The sequence below is a fragment of the Ovis aries genome, chromosome 5 (assembly GCF_016772045.2).
Source record: "Ovis aries strain OAR_USU_Benz2616 breed Rambouillet chromosome 5, ARS-UI_Ramb_v3.0, whole genome shotgun sequence".
NCBI classification, from domain to species: domain Eukaryota; kingdom Metazoa; phylum Chordata; class Mammalia; order Artiodactyla; family Bovidae; genus Ovis; species Ovis aries.
Genome location: NC_056058.1, coordinates 17,002,711 through 17,017,559, shown reverse-complemented (window position 1 = coordinate 17,017,559; position 14,849 = coordinate 17,002,711). Strand labels below are relative to the sequence as shown.

General features: G+C 53.2%; 1 protein-coding gene across 3 annotated transcripts in view; it reads left to right on the top strand.

Moving 5' to 3' along the window:
* KDM4B (lysine demethylase 4B) overlaps positions 1-14,849 on the top strand; it is a 116,707-nt gene that overhangs the window by 14,594 nt on the left and 87,264 nt on the right. For 2 of the 3 annotated variants that reach the window (XM_027969833.2, XM_027969831.2), the window contains exon 2: positions 13,394-13,498. The exons of the other annotated variant lie outside the window; for it this stretch is intronic. The gene's annotated coding sequence lies outside the window, so the exon portion shown is untranslated. The remainder of the gene's footprint in view (positions 1-13,393; positions 13,499-14,849) is intronic. 3 annotated transcript variants of the gene reach the window in all.

Genomic DNA, 14,849 nt, shown 5'->3' with positions numbered 1-14,849 from the left:
GTTGCTCCAGGGCAAGCTGCCCATTGAAGCTGACTGGTCTGTGGCCCTGATTCTGCCTTGGGGTCCCACATCTGGGTCAGTGTGCCACATCCACGTGGAGGTGGGTCTTGGGGCTTAAGCAGTGCCCGGTGCAAGGAGTCCCAGGTCAGCCTCGAGATAAATTTGTGGCAGGCCAGCGAGCTGGTGGGGCTCTGACTTGGATGTTCACTGTGGCTCTTTCTGTGAGAGTCCAGGTGGGCAGCTTGGCAGGTGGCAGTCAGGATGGCTCTGGGCAGAGAACCAGGGCCAGATAGAGTGGGCGCCTCTGGTCACTGACATCATGGGCGGCCACGAAGTTCTGGGTACATTCAGTTAAAGCTTCATAATAGCATCAGAGTTTTGATCAGAATGTTGGGGAGCTCTCATGCTTCTTTTTTTTTCTTCTGGCTTGGTGTTTTTAAAATTTAATTTTCATTTATTTAAAAAAATATTTATTGAAGTGAGTCTTGGATATACCCTCAGGATCTTTGTTGTGGTGCTCCAGCTCTCTAGTTGTGTTGTGCAGGCTCAGCTGTTGCCTCTCATGGGCTTAGTGGCCCAGCTGCGTGTGGCATCTTAGTTCTATGACCAGGGAGCAAACCTATGTCCTCTGCACTGCAAAGTAGATTCTTAACCACTGGATCATCAGGGAGGTCCCTTGGTATTTTGTTTAATAGCAGATTATTAAGTATTATTCACATCCACACAATCCACCCCTTTAAAGTGTACAGCTCAGTGATTATTAGTATATATAATGTGCTGTATTATATATACATATACATACTTACACATACATACAGGGATGTGTGACAGTCACCACCCTCGAATTCTAGAACGTTTTCATCATTCCAGAAGGAAACTCCGTACCTGTTAAACAGTTCCTCTCCATTCCCCGCTCTTCCTGGCAAGCATGAACCCACTCTATGTCTCTGTGGATTGGCCTCTTCTGGGCGTGTCCCATCCGTGTAATCGCAGAGCCCCCCAGCAGATCTACCTGTCTGTGGGTTTGCCGGCGTGGGTGCTCCGTAGAGAGAGCCCCGCGCTAGGCGGCCTTTGGTGTCTGCTTCTCTCGCGCCTCGTGTTCTCGCAGACTCTGGGCGGCCTTTGGTGTCTGCTCCGCGCGCCTCGTGTTCTCGTGTTCCCTCTCGACGCGTCAGACATTCGTGTGCAAGTTTCTGTGTGGACACAAGTTTGATTCTTTTGGGTAGACACCTAGGAGTGGAATTGCCGGGTCAGATGGAAACTGTGTTTGAGGCTCTAAGAAACTGCCGAATTGTCTTCCTAAGCGGCTGCACCCTGGTCCAGTCCTACCAGTCATAGACGAGGGTTCCAGTGTGGTTTGGTGTTATAAATCTGAATTAGGTTGGGGACCATGATCATTTTGGTGATGGTTTATTCCCAGGCACTCTGCCTCTTTATCCTGAGGTCAGCTCCTGTCCACCTAGATGGACCAGCCAGGGAGCTGCTGGAGGGACAGGACCATGGGTCCTAGGTACAGCCCTCCAGGCGGTTCTGAGTCGTCTTTGTTTTTTTCAAAAGTGACACAAACGTGTTGTCAGTAGAGACAGAAGCCTGTGTGAATTACACGTTTCCCCAGGTCCTGCCCCCCAGAGACCCGTTCTTGGTGTCGACTGTCTGGCCATCACTCTGTGTCCGGTAGACGTCTTTCTAGCTCATCAGCTCCACATTCCTTCGTTTTGTGTGAGTGGGTATGATTTTCTTACTGCTGCTTCTCTCTTGTTTTTTAATGATTTTTTTTGGTTGCATCTCGAGGCATGTGTGATTTTAGCTCCCCGACTAGGGACTGAGCCTGCACCGCCTGCACTGGAAGCGCAGTGTTAGCCACTGGACCGCCAGGGAAGTCCCACTGCCTGTCCTCTTAACTTGCACTGAACTTACTTCTGTTTTTCCTCTCTAACACTGCAGTGAACACCTTGGCTGCTGTCTCCTCGAGGTAGACTCCCATGAGCGTTGTTGCTCAGGCTCCTCTTCTGTCTGGAATAGTGCTTCTCAGTTGTCCCCAGAAAGCTGGGAATACTCTTGCAACAGCTGGAGGCTCTCGTCATCCTGGTGACAGCCCCAGCTTTTGTCCCTCCTTCTAATCTGTCACTTCCTAGTCAAGCTGTTTTAGAGTTGCCAGTTCATAGCCATCCCCCGTATTAAATTGGGGTATTTGTTTTCTGACTTTTAACGGGGATGTTCAGCCTCAGCCTGTGGATATGTCTAAGCCAGACCCTTCTGTGGGGCTGCCCTGGGCCTGGGGGTCTGAACAGCGCCCCTGACCCCCACCTCCGCTACGCTAGGGGCCTCTTTCCTCCCCCGGCTGTGACAGCCACAGATGTCCCCGGATGCCACCAGTGTCCCCTGGGGGACAGTCGCCTCTGGCTGAGAACCAGTGTTCTCTTATAACCCTGTCTATATTAGGGCTATTAGCGTCTTTTGTGTTATACACTTTTTGTCAGTTTCTCGTTTCTCATCCAACTTTATTTTTGATGTGTTGTTACATAGAATATTTTAAAGTTTATTGCCAAATTTGTCCTTTCTTTTAAAGCGCCTGATCTTGTGACCAGCCCAGAGAGGTCCTCCCTTCCTTAAGATGACCACAATGTTGGTCCACTTTTTTTCTCCTCCATTTTTCCAGTTTTAGAAGGATCCAGTCTGGAGGCACTGGGTGGGGCCTGAGCTGCCTATTTTTCCGTGTGGCTCCTGGCTGTGCTGGTCTGTGTGGGTTGGTGAGGCTCACTGCTGGGGCTGTGATCTCGAGCTGGCTCCCCTGGTGCTGGCTGTGTGATGCCAGCTGCCCCGTGCCTCAGCTTGCTCATCTGTGAAATGGGCAATGGCAGCAGTACCTGCTTCCAAGGATCTTGGGGGCTGCTTGAATGTGCCTGGTGCTTAGAGCTGGCCTGCACCTGGTGACCCTGGGTCCCCATCTTTGGCCTTTTCATCTGTCCTGGTCATCCCTGACCCTCACACCAGCTCTGAGGGAAGCCCCAGGCAAACTGGAAGACAGTGATGTTCACGAGGTCAGGGAGTCCATCCAGGGTCCCTGCCTGGGGCTGTGGATGATGGGCAGGGGCCTCTCTGGGCACAGAACGTGTGTACATGTTCATCCTTCACGCCTACACAGATGCCCACAAGATTAGGAGCACATTTGCAGAGAAATAGGAAGATGATTCTCTTAACGATTACTGTTTTAAGTGGTTAGTCATGGAGCGTCTAAGACCTACACACGTGAATAGAGAATGGGCTGGTGTTTTGAGTGTCTGCCAGGTGTGGCCTTCTGGCCAGGCAGGCTTGCTGGGGTGCCCCCTCCCAGGGCGCTGGCATCCACCCCTCTCTCTGTGTGGTGCCTGCCCCTTGCCTGGGCTCTGGGCCAGGGGGACAGGTGGCCTTCACCCAGGCTGCCTCCCTGACCCCCCGAGCCCAGTGAAGATGTAGGTGGGCCGGTAGGCCGTGTTCTTGTCCACGACGTTCCAAAAGCAGGTGCTGGCAGCCTCCGGGGCTCGCTGGCCTTTCGCCCACGTGCTTCCTTTTATTTTTATCTTTTCAAGCCAAGTGCTTTCTTTCTCTCTCTCTTTCTTTTTTTTGAATAAAATTATCTGGGGATGTGATTTCAGTTTTCCAGAAAAGTCACAAGAACGGCACACAGACTCCGCAGACGCCTTTCCCCTGTTCGCTAGTTCTCCACGAGTTCGCTTTCAGTTTGCTGGCTATTATTCCTTTTCTTTTGTTTTTGGCCTCTCTCTCTCTCTGCACATTTTTTCCTTAACTGTTCCAGATACATGCCTCTTTACCTCCCAACACTTCAGTGTTCATCTCTTCTGAACAAGGGATGCTCTTAATCACATTATCAAAATCAGAAAGTGAATTCCCAGAGGAGAGTCCAGGTTCACTCCCTGCATTTCATCCATCATGTTGCTTTCATTTCTGTTTATCAGAAATGGGTCAGTTTCCGAGTCTGCCCTTTAAGCTCATGGCTTGGGCTTTGGGAGAGTTCAGGCCTGTTGTCCTGTGGGGCGTTGCTTGATGTGGGTGTGTCTGGTGGTTCCCACCGTCTGTCAGGAATGTCCTGGAAGTGGTATGGAGTCCCTGGTGTCTGGAGCCCACTTCTGTTGACGTCAGCCTGGCCTACTAGGATAAGGGCGTGTTCACCAGATTTCCCCACCCTGAAGTCACAATTTTATCATTTATAATTGATAAGTTTCTTGCAGCAGGTCCTTGGGGACCGTGTAAACATGCTGTTGTTCCCCAAACAATCACTGTTTTTTTGGGTAGCCATCATTGATTCTTTTTAAAAAAATTAATTAATTGGGCTGCACTGGGTCTTAGTTGGTCATAGCTGTGGTATGTGGGATCAGGGTCCCTGACGGGGGGATCGAAACTGAGCCCCTTGCATTGGGAGTGCGGAGTCTTAGCCTCTGGACCACCATGGGAGTTGCAGTCACAGTCGATTCTTGCAAAGTAGGGGGTTGTCTCATTTCACCACTTCTTCCGCACTTGTCAGTCGGCTTTCTCCTGGGAACAGCAGCTGTCTCTTCATCCCCACTTGTTCGTTGGTGTCAGCGAGGCCGTGTGCATCCTCACCTGACTCTGGGTTGTAACCCATGGCTGTGCTTGGTTTCTGTTACTCCAGTGGTCCCAGATCTCCCCCGGGGCGGGGGGTGGTCTCATCACCTTGTGGCTCCTTGTGTCCTTCTGGCAAGTGCCCGAAGCCTCTGGGCACTTAATTCCCTGCTTTGGGGCCTCAGCTCTGGGCTTGACTTCTCCAGGGAGCCCTGGTTCTTCTTGTGGGTGCTTAGAAGCCAAGACCTGGGTGTTTAGAGTGCTCACTGCCAAAGGGGCGTCTCTGCTGCTGGGCCCTCTCGCCTGGGAAATACATGTGTAAATAAGTACACACGTGCACAGTGTATCTGTGTATGTATACCACACAGACACCACATCTATTTCTGCTTCGGCACACACACGCTAGTGCCCATGAATTCACGTCGACACCTGCACTTTCAGGCCTCCGTGCGGACTGCGTGCCAACCTCCCCTTTCCTGTTCTGTAACCCCTGACTCTGTCGCTGAGAACCCTGCGTCACCCACAGTAAAAGAAGCCTCTGGAATAAGTCAGTGTTTGTTTTATCTTGATCTCAAAGGCATGTAGCTCCAAAGCCATGTCTAAAAGCCACATGGGCCAGTTATTCCTTTTCCTCATCCTTGTGGTTGTGTTATTTACTTGAAATTCGGTATGGTTTGCTTCTGTTTGTATTTCATTGTAGGATTTCTGTCCACCCAAGTTCTTGTTGATTTTATTCATTCCCTCTTTCTTTCAATATGTGGGACATAGCATGGTTCAAGGTCAGAACTGTGCAGAAAGGTGTCTGGAGAGATGTCAGTCCCCCCCTCCCTCCTCAGGAACCATCTCATTAGCTTATGTCTTAGAAGGGCAGACATTTTTTTTTGGCTGTGCAGCACTGAAGTGACTTAGCAGCAGCAGCAGCAGCAGCATGGCTTGCGGGATCTGAGGTCTCTGACCAGGGCGTGAACCCACTCCCTCAGCAGTGCAAGCGCAGAGTCCTAACCATTGGACCTCCAGGGAAGTCCCATGTATGCTTTCTCATTCATGAAAAGTGCCACAGTGGGTTCTCTGGGTCAGAAGATAAGCACAGGTGTTAGCGTCCACCTGTGTCCCTCCCAGGAGGGCTGATGGGTTTGTTCCTCCGGCAGCACTGAGAGGGTCTGGGCCCTCAGCCTCACCAGCAGGGGGCTCTGTTCTCTTTAGAACAGACCTGCTGTCCTGAGCCGTCAGTACCAGGGTCTCTGTGTAGTTTTACTTGACATTTCCAAAAATGAGGAGTGAGGTTGAGCATCACCTAATATGTGAAAAGCCAGTTTGATATCTTCTGTGAGTAGTCTGTTGATGCTTTTCACCCACTTTTCATTGGATTTGTGCCCTTTCCCCCCTAATTTTGTAAACTTAGTAATAATATGTCTTAGGGAGCCCTTTGCAGCATGTATTACAAGCCTGTAATCTCAGTGTCCTGGGTGCATTTTGGCTTTTTAATGGTGGTTTAATTTTGTTGAGATAGTCAGAGTTACGAATCTTTTGTTTTTCTTGTGGCTGCACTGAGCGGCCTGTGGGGTCTTAGGCCCCTAGCCAGGGATTGAACTCGCGCCCCCTGCATTGGAAGTGCAGCTTAACCGTTGGACTGCCAGGAAGGCGCCTGAATCTTTCCTTCTGCTGCCTCTTTTGAGCCGCCGTTGGAAAGCCTTTTCCTCCGTGTTCCCTGTCAGTGCTTGTGTGGGTCCTCATTCCTCATGAGTTCCTTGTGGATCTGACTTGACCTTCCTCCCAGTGGTGGACCCCCATCCCAGCCCCATTGTTTAAATTCCATCCTTCCCCAGTGCTTTGAGATGCCACCCTGCCTCCCCCGCCACCTGACCTGTGACCTCCACCCCCAGTCCCCAGAGGGGGTCACCCTCTAGAAAGCTGTGTGCATGCACCTCCCTTTGCGGCATGCAGCGCACATACAGTGTGCCCCTCAGGACTTGGTGGGTCACTTTCCTGTGTTTCGGGCCCACGAAATCTGGGCCTGGTGCTTGCTCAGAAGTCTGTTTCTTAACACCCTCCCCACACCCAGTCACCAGGCCCTTGTGCTCCCAGCCCTGCAGGGGCTGTTCCTGCAGAGGAGCCAGGTTGGACAGGGAGACCATGTGTCCAGGTCATGAAGGCCTGAGGGCAGCCTGCTGGAAGCGGGTGGGGGTATTTTTTTCAAAAATGAGATGCTGCCAGACTGCCCTTGGGAGAGGTCCTGGGGGCCTGTCATCAGATCTTCCTTTCTGGTCCTGCTGAGGCTCCTAGGTGACATGGCCCAGGACAGCTGCCATTTACGAGGGTGTGCTTTGCGCCAGGGTTCTCGGATGCCTCTGTCTGTGGTCAACAGCACGAGCAGGCTGTGGTGCCCCACTTGAGAGGCGAGGAATCTGAAGCACAGGGATTAGGAACTTGCTCCCGGTCATGTGGTGGGTGGGGACCAGGCCTCTAGGGATCCGTGCCGGCCCCTGGAGCCCCACGGTGGTCTCTAGAGAGTAGAGAAGGATGTGCAGTGGGAAGTGTGATCGTGAAGCTGTGTGAAGCTCCGCCACCCGGGAGTGGGCTCTAGAGGCCGCCTCTGGGGTGTAGCTTCTTTTTGTCCTTGGCTCCATTGCTGCAGCATCTAGCGTCTTCTCAGGTCCTTGTTGGCTGCTTCTAGATCTCCTTCCAGGAAGTGTCCATTTAAGTCCTTTACCCACTTGTGAATCAGATTTTGTGTTTGTTGTTGTTGAACTGTAAGAGCGCTTTATATATTCTGGATGCAAGTTCCTTTTGAGATCTAAGGTTTGCAGATATCTTCACCTCTCCTGTGGGTTGTCTTCACCTTCTTGATTATGTCCTTTGAAGCACTAAGTCAGTTTGTTACTTTTTTTCTGTAGTCACTTGTGCTTTTGCTGTTGTATCTAGACACCATTGTCTAATCCCAGGTCACAAAGGTTAATTCATGTGTTTTCTTCTCAGAGTTTTCGCACTAACATTTAAACCCGTGAGCTAATTTTGAGTTAGTTTCTGTCTGTCGTGTGAGATAGGGGTCCAGCTTCATTCTTTGGCACGTGGACATCCAGTCGTCCCAGCACCATCGTGGAAAAGACTGCTCTTCACCCCTTGGACAGTCTTGGCAACCTCATTGAAAACCAGCTAACTTGACATGTTTATTTTTGGACTGTCCACTCTTGTCCACTGAGTTCTCTGTCCATCCTGAGGCCGGGACCACATTGTCTTAATCGCTGCGGCTTTGTCACCCCAAGTTATTTTATTTCGCCATTGATTTATTTGGCTGCCCAGGGTCTTAGCTGCGGCAGGCGGGATCTTTGGTCTGTGTTGTGGCATGCAGGATCTTTAGTTGCAACATGTGGAATCCAGTTCCCTGACCAGGGATTGAACCTCAGCCCCCTGCTTTGGGAGCGTGGAGTCTTAGCCCACTGGACCACCAGGGAAGTCCCCCAAACTATTTTGTATCTAGTCTCAGGGGTGGACGTTAAAGAGAAACAATACAGTTCTTATGCCTCCAGGTGATGAGGTGAGAGCCTCCCTAGTGGGGATCCAGACAACACAGAGGACCCACCTCCTCTCTGAGCCATCACCGCTTCCGCAGGGGCATTTTGTTGTCCATAAGGACACAGGATCTGGTGAGATATCTGTACATGAGCGGCTCTTGTCCCAGGACGTGAAGGCGGATGAAAACACTAGCTTTTCAGGTCTGTCAAACAGGAAGCACCGGGAACTCATGTTCAGCAGGTTGGGTCTTTAATCGGCCCTGAAACCGGACTGCAGGCTGCTGTCAGCTGGCTTCTGCTTTTCTTAGAGGTTTGGATCTTTTGACATCCAGGCTCTCCTCTTCCAACTAAGACCCGCTGTGCGGTGAGCTTCAGAGGAAGAAGACAGAGGTGGTTGTGTTTTAAAGTTTTTTTGTGGGTGTGCTTTTGATACTTTATTTTGAAATAATTTGAGAGGCACTGAAATGTTACAAAAACAGTACCGAGAGTTCCCTGTGTTCCTTTCAGCCAGCCTCCCCGGATGTTAGCACCTGACGTAACTGCAGAAGGGTGACCGGAAGGAGTGATAATAATAGCTTCAGATTTGATTAGGGTCCCAGTCCCCTCCCTGAGAGGGCTTGACCCTCTCAGCCCTGTTTCTGCTCAGGACCCCAGCCAGGACCGCAGTGAAGGTGTCAGCCTCCTTAGACTCCTCAGAGCCAAGGCTGTTTCTCAGTCCGCGTGGCTGTCATGTCCTTGACACTTGTGGAGAGCGCTGCTTGGGGGTTTTGGAGCATCCCTCACCTTGGCTTGGTTTCTCACCGTTACACAAAAGCTGGGCGTTTGCTGGAGGCTGCCCTGGGGTGATGTGCTGATGCGTCTCCTTGCCTGTGGGGTCAGCCTTCACCCCTCGGATAAGGTGGCCCTGGCCGGGATTCTCTGATGTGAAGTTTCAGGCTCTCCTGCTGGGACCTCGAGACAGCGTGCCTATTTCTTATCAAGTATTTGCGTGCCGCTCTCGGTGTCCACCGTGGGTTTTCCTGGCAGCGGTGGTCACTGTGTGGACTCACATTGCATTGCATTTATGTGCCTGCATTCCTCCTGCATTTATGAACTAGAACGCTTTTTTTTTTCCCTTTGATATTTATTGACTTGGCTGTGCCAGGTCTTAGTTGCAGCCCTTGAGATTTTCGATCATCCTTGTGGCATGCAGGATCTTTGGTTGAGGCATGTGGGATCTAGTTCCCTGACCAGGGATCAAACCCAGCCCACCTGCATTGGGAGCCTGGAGTCTTAGCCACTGGACCACCAAGGAAGTTCCTATGAACTAGAATTCTTCTCTAGAAGACAGCTGTCGCTTCTTCCCCTTTCCATACATTTTGAATTTCATACCTAAGGATGGGCATGTGTTTATAGTATCCTGTGGGTTACAGTCCAGGATGCTAGCTGTTCATCTTGTCCTCACTTTTGTCGTTGGGGGCCCCCATCTTTTAGTGTTTGCACCCTCCCTGCCCCCACAAGGGCTCCAGCTCACCTTGTATCTTCCCTGCCCCCGCCCTGCACTTGACTTTCTCCAGGGAGCCCTGGGTCCTGCTGTAGGAGAGGGTGGTTAAAAGCCGACATCTAGGTGCTGGTATGTTCAGTGCTGTGGGTGGCATGGCTTCCCAGGCCCTTGGGTCCATACAACCTGGAACTGTGAATGTGAATCCCTACATAGGGGACATCTGTGCTTATTTCTGTGTCTTTCTGTGTATATTTTTCAAAAGCCCTTGAGTTCATGCTACTTTGATGATGGAGGCTCTGGGTGGCCTCCTTGCCCAGTGATGGGCACACAGAGCCCCTGCAGGCCAGGCTGAGTGACAGGAAGCTCCAGACCCCTTTTGAGAGCTTCTTAGGGCTCATGGCCGAGGGCAGAGCAGGCCAAATCGAGCCCTGAGCCCTCCTGGGTTAGGTAACACACAGGCGCCTGCTTCCTGCCTTTCTGGGCAACAGACACTGGTCAATTTGTCGTCTCTCAGGCCCTGGGCCCAGCTCCAAGGTCATGTGGGTGGCATAGGTGGCTCCACCGGAGGGCCAGCCCTGGGTGGCCCAGGTACCCCTGTGGGGTCTCCATAGATGCCAGCAGTCAATGGCAGTTCCGGTGCCCCAGCATGTAGGAACAGATGGCTCGTCCCTTGTTCTGCCGCTTCTTCTCTGCCCCACCTGCCTGCCCTGTGCGGAGGGCGGAGGAGGAGGTGAAGGAGGAGCCATCAGCATCTGGGGCGTTGGCGGGTGCCTCCAACAGCGACATCATCTGATCGCCGCATGGCGCTTTTTAAAGGAGAAATGGTCAGACCGTGCCTCTTCGAGGTGGTGGTGTCTGAGGCCTAGCCTGTCATCTTGCTGCCTACCCCCGCCTACTGGATACCCCCGTCTACCCTGAGTTCTGTCTTCAGCACGGGCTTTCCGGCCCTGCCAGCTTGTACGGTGGGAGACACCAGGCCTTTCTGTTCTGTTTTCCTTAAAAAAAAAAATTACTTAGACTTTAATTTTTAAACAGTTATAGATTTATAGAGAAATTGAGGCTGGTAGGGCGAGTTCCCTATACCCTTGACCCCGACACCCAGTCTCCAGTTACTCTGTGTTACATGATGGGTGCGTTTGTTGCAATCCATGAACCTTATGGAGACTTTCTTGTAGACTAGGGTCCTGCTTCATCCAGCTTGCCTCATGTCTTCCTGGTGTCCTCTTCTGTCCCAGGACCCTGATCAGGACCCCTGTGATGTTGAGACGTCCCGTCTCCTCAGGCTCCTCTGGGCTCTGGTAGTCCTCAGACTTTCCTTGTTGATGCCCTGGATGGCTTTGAGGAGGACTGGGGTCAGAGATTTTGTTTAACTTCCCTCCGTGGGAGTTGGTGTTCTCTCACGGTGACACTGGGGCGCTGGGTGTGGGGAGAGGACACAGGTGAGGGGCCGTCTCATCCTTCATCTTGGGGTGCCTGCCGTCAGCATGACTCCTCCCTGCTGGTGTTGACCTGGGTCCCCGGGCTGAGGTCGTGCTGGTCAGGTGTCTCCACTGTAGAGTCACGCCACCCCTCTTCCCATGCCGTCCCCTTTGGAAGGAGGTCACCGTGCCCAGCCAACTCTTAAGCCCCCTCTGATCCCTTCATCCTGGCTCCCCTTTGCCAGGTTGGCTGTGGCTGGGAAGGAGGCCAAGCCCCTGGTGGTGTCCTCAAGCCCTTATGGGAGCAAGAGAGGTGGGTGAGCCTAGCCCTGCATGGTCCGGGTGGACAGAGGCCTTGCCTTGCCTGTAGCCTGAAGACTGAGCCATGACCTCAGCCTCAGAGCTTGCAGCCTCCTCTCCTGGGGTCAGTGCTGTCATCCCCCAGAGCACGAGGGCAGGAGGACCTATGGTCTCAGTGACCTTGCAGCTATGGACGGCAATAGACTGGGGTCTGTCCAGCCGAGGACCACAGGCTCAGGTGGTCTCTGCCTAACCACCAACGTGCTGCTGGGTCGTCATTGTCCTCCGGGGGGAGAGTGTGCTGAGAGGCAGTGACAAGTGACAGGGGAGACCCGTGGTCCATTAGACATGCGTGAAGGGGGGGTACCTGTGGGCACTGGGAGTGAAAGGGCGCCCTCCTCCATCATCAGGGGGATGCGTTTGGAAGCTGCCGGGTCAGTTACTCTTTGCTGCTGTAACAAATGACCACAGACACAGTGGCTTAACATAGTGTGAGTCTGTCGTCTCACTTCCCTGGAGGCCAGAAGTCTGGCCCGGGTCTCCCTGGGTTGGGACCAAGGCCTAGGCAGGGCTGTGTTCCTCCTGGAGGCCCCGGGGGTGAATCTGTCCTCTCCATTTCCAGCTTCTAGAGGTGCCGCCTCCTCGGCTGGTGGGCCCTTGTCTTCAGAGCGCGTCGCTTTGACCTCTGCCGACTCTGACCCTCTCACCTCCCTCTCCTAAGGACCCTTGGGTGACACTGGGCCCCCTGATAACCCAGGAGCATCTGCCATGTCAAGATGCTTAATCCTGCCTGTGGTCTGTCGCCACTGAAGAGTACAGTCGCAGCTCCCGGGAACCAGGATGGGAATGTGCCGGGGGCCATTGTTCCGCCAGGCACAGCCGCGTGGGGGCGTGGAGGGGGATGCCAGAGTAATTGAATCCCCAGACACCAGCTCTTGTTGCTGGAGGGGCAGGTGGTAGCCGGGCAAGTGGGAGAGGCCAGGGAGCCCTTGGGATCTCACGTTGCCATGGGCGGCTTAGCAGGTTCAGAGGAGGCGGCAAGCACCCGAGGCTGGTAATTCCACAGCTTGGTGTGGCCTTTCAGCCCTGGAGGTGGGACCTGTTAGAAGGCAGTTAGATCAGGACTTCCCTGGTAGGCCAGTGGTTAAGACTCCACACTTCCAGTGCAGGGGCCACAGGTTCAAAGCCTGGTGAGGGAACTAAGATTCTACATGCCATGTGGCTCAGCTGAAAAAAAAAGTGTACAGAAGACCATGAAATCAATTTAGTGGGTTGTGCCCAATAATTTTAGTAACCCAATTAAAATAAGAAAACGTCAATAGGCATTGTCTATTGAAATGGTGTTTGTGGGACTCATGCTATTTAAAGCTACTGCTGAGTTGGGGGAAGTACGGGGGACCTAGTTCCATGCAGCCAGGACCCCAGGGCCCTAGGACCTAGCTGCCCAGCCCAGAAGGTCAGCCCTCAGCAACCGTGGGCAACATGTGCGATGGCACTGGCAGGAAGGATCTGGCAGACCCCAAGCCCCTGTGTCTGGAAAGTGGGGGTGGGGAGGCCAGACTGCTGGGGCCCTGGCACCACACCCCACGTTTGGAGTCTGGTCCTGTGTCCATTCATCTAGTGTCCCTGAGCCCGGCTGTGAGTGCTGTGATTGGGACCCTGTGCTCTGTGAGGGTCTCAGCTGCACAACGGCTGCCCCTGGGGGTGTAAATGGCAGTCACCGCGTGGCAGTTCCCGTCCAACTGTCCTCCTTCAGGGGCACCTTCCCTGCCTGCGGGGTTCCCAAGGAGGCAGGACTTTGTGTTCATCTCCCAGGAGGGCCTGTACCCTAAGGCTTCCAGAAGCTTCTTGGGTCTGATGTGATTGTTCATGGAGGCCCTCACTTCCTCAGCTGATGTTTAGGAGCTGCGTGTAGACTAGGCCGTTTTCGGGAGGCTTTGGGGGAAAGGTGCCCATGGTTGTGGATTTTCATGTCCCTGGAAACGTCTGAACAGAGGCAGGCGTGCCTGGGCTACACGCAGCTGCGAGCTGCATAATTTGGAGTTGAGATCCAGCAGCCATCAGTTTCGTTCACCGTGGTTTTATTCTGTGCGTTTTAGAAACCATCGCCATTGCTGAAACCCAACAGAAACCCTAAGAGAAGCCACTTACTGGGCTGTTGGTCTCTGCGGCCTCGCTCCCCACGACCGACAAGGAACCGTGAAGTAAGTGCTGTGTGGTTCCCAGGGCTGCTGGTGGAGAAGGCGGCCCTGTTTGGTTCTGAGTTCCTGGGGTGTCCAGGGACCTGATGCCCCAGGAGGAGCCCAGACCCCTCAGGGTGGTTCTGCTGGGTGGGTCTGTTCTCCTATGGGCTCCATGTCTGCACGTTGGGTCCTCGCTTCTAGAAGCCCTGAGAAGCCTCGTGTGTTTCAGGGGACACCACCAGGCTTGCTCAGGACAAGCAGCACTGTCTGTGTCATGTCCCTGGGCGGGATGCCATATCTGGCTTCACCGAGGGGCATATTCACCCCACCCCAGTCATGGGGAGAGGAGGGTCTCTAAAAATGAAGGATTATTTTTTGAATCCTTTGAAAAGAATCCTGTGGCCCAGCTGCTTCTGAGTTTCAGTTCCAGGGTTTCCACCTTCTCCCAGACTTTTCTAATTAACCAGGGACAGAGGGTTCACAGGGGGTGGCCGTGACAGGAGAGGGTGCAGCCTGAGTGTCTTGTGGTCAGCACCCACGGGTCGGGGAGGATTCAGGGTGGGACGGGCGGCCGCATGCTCCAAGCCACGGTGAGGAAGGCTTGTGTTCAGTGTTTACCTTATCCGGAGGCTCCTACCAAGGCCTCATGGCTGATGAGGGCCCTGCATGGACTAGAACGTGGTCTTGTGTGTTCTACCATGATTTAGGAACCCAGGAGTTGGGCCGTGGAGCTCAGGTTCCCCTCTCCCTGGGGTGGCGTGCAGTTTTGCTCCTTAAAGGGTAGCTGTCAGGCTTCTGAGTCCGTGGTGTGGCCTGAGGACCCCTTGGCCCACTGTCTGTTCTTGTAAATAAAGTTTTATTGGTGCATAGCTGCATCTGTTCATTGATGTCTCCCTTCTCACAGTGGTGTGGTTGAGTGGTGCCCAAGGGGCTCTGTGGGCAGCCTCATGATGGGCACATCCTCTTGAGAGGGTCGTGACAAGGAGAGGTTTTTTTTTTTCAAAGTTCAAACAGATACTGAAGATCAGGAGCAATTAGCCCACGTTTTTCAGTGGAGAAATGAGCTAAATGTTTCTTGTTTGCTCCTGTCGTTTTGAGTAAAGGCCCCGACCCTAGGGTACACGTGACTGTTGATTCGCCTGCCGCCTGCAGTTTGGGGGGAGGTACTTAAGTGGAAAGACTGGGTGTCGAACCAGGACACCCTTATTGCCCGAGGTTGTGACCACGCCATTCATGGGGCTTTGCCCCACGTGGCTTATTGAGGTTTCTGTGGGCCAGTGCTGCTGGCCCTGCAGCATCTTCCAAGTGTGGGGGCCTGATCCTCGCTGTTCCCGGGTGGTACATGCTTGCTCTGGGATCAGCCACGGGGCTC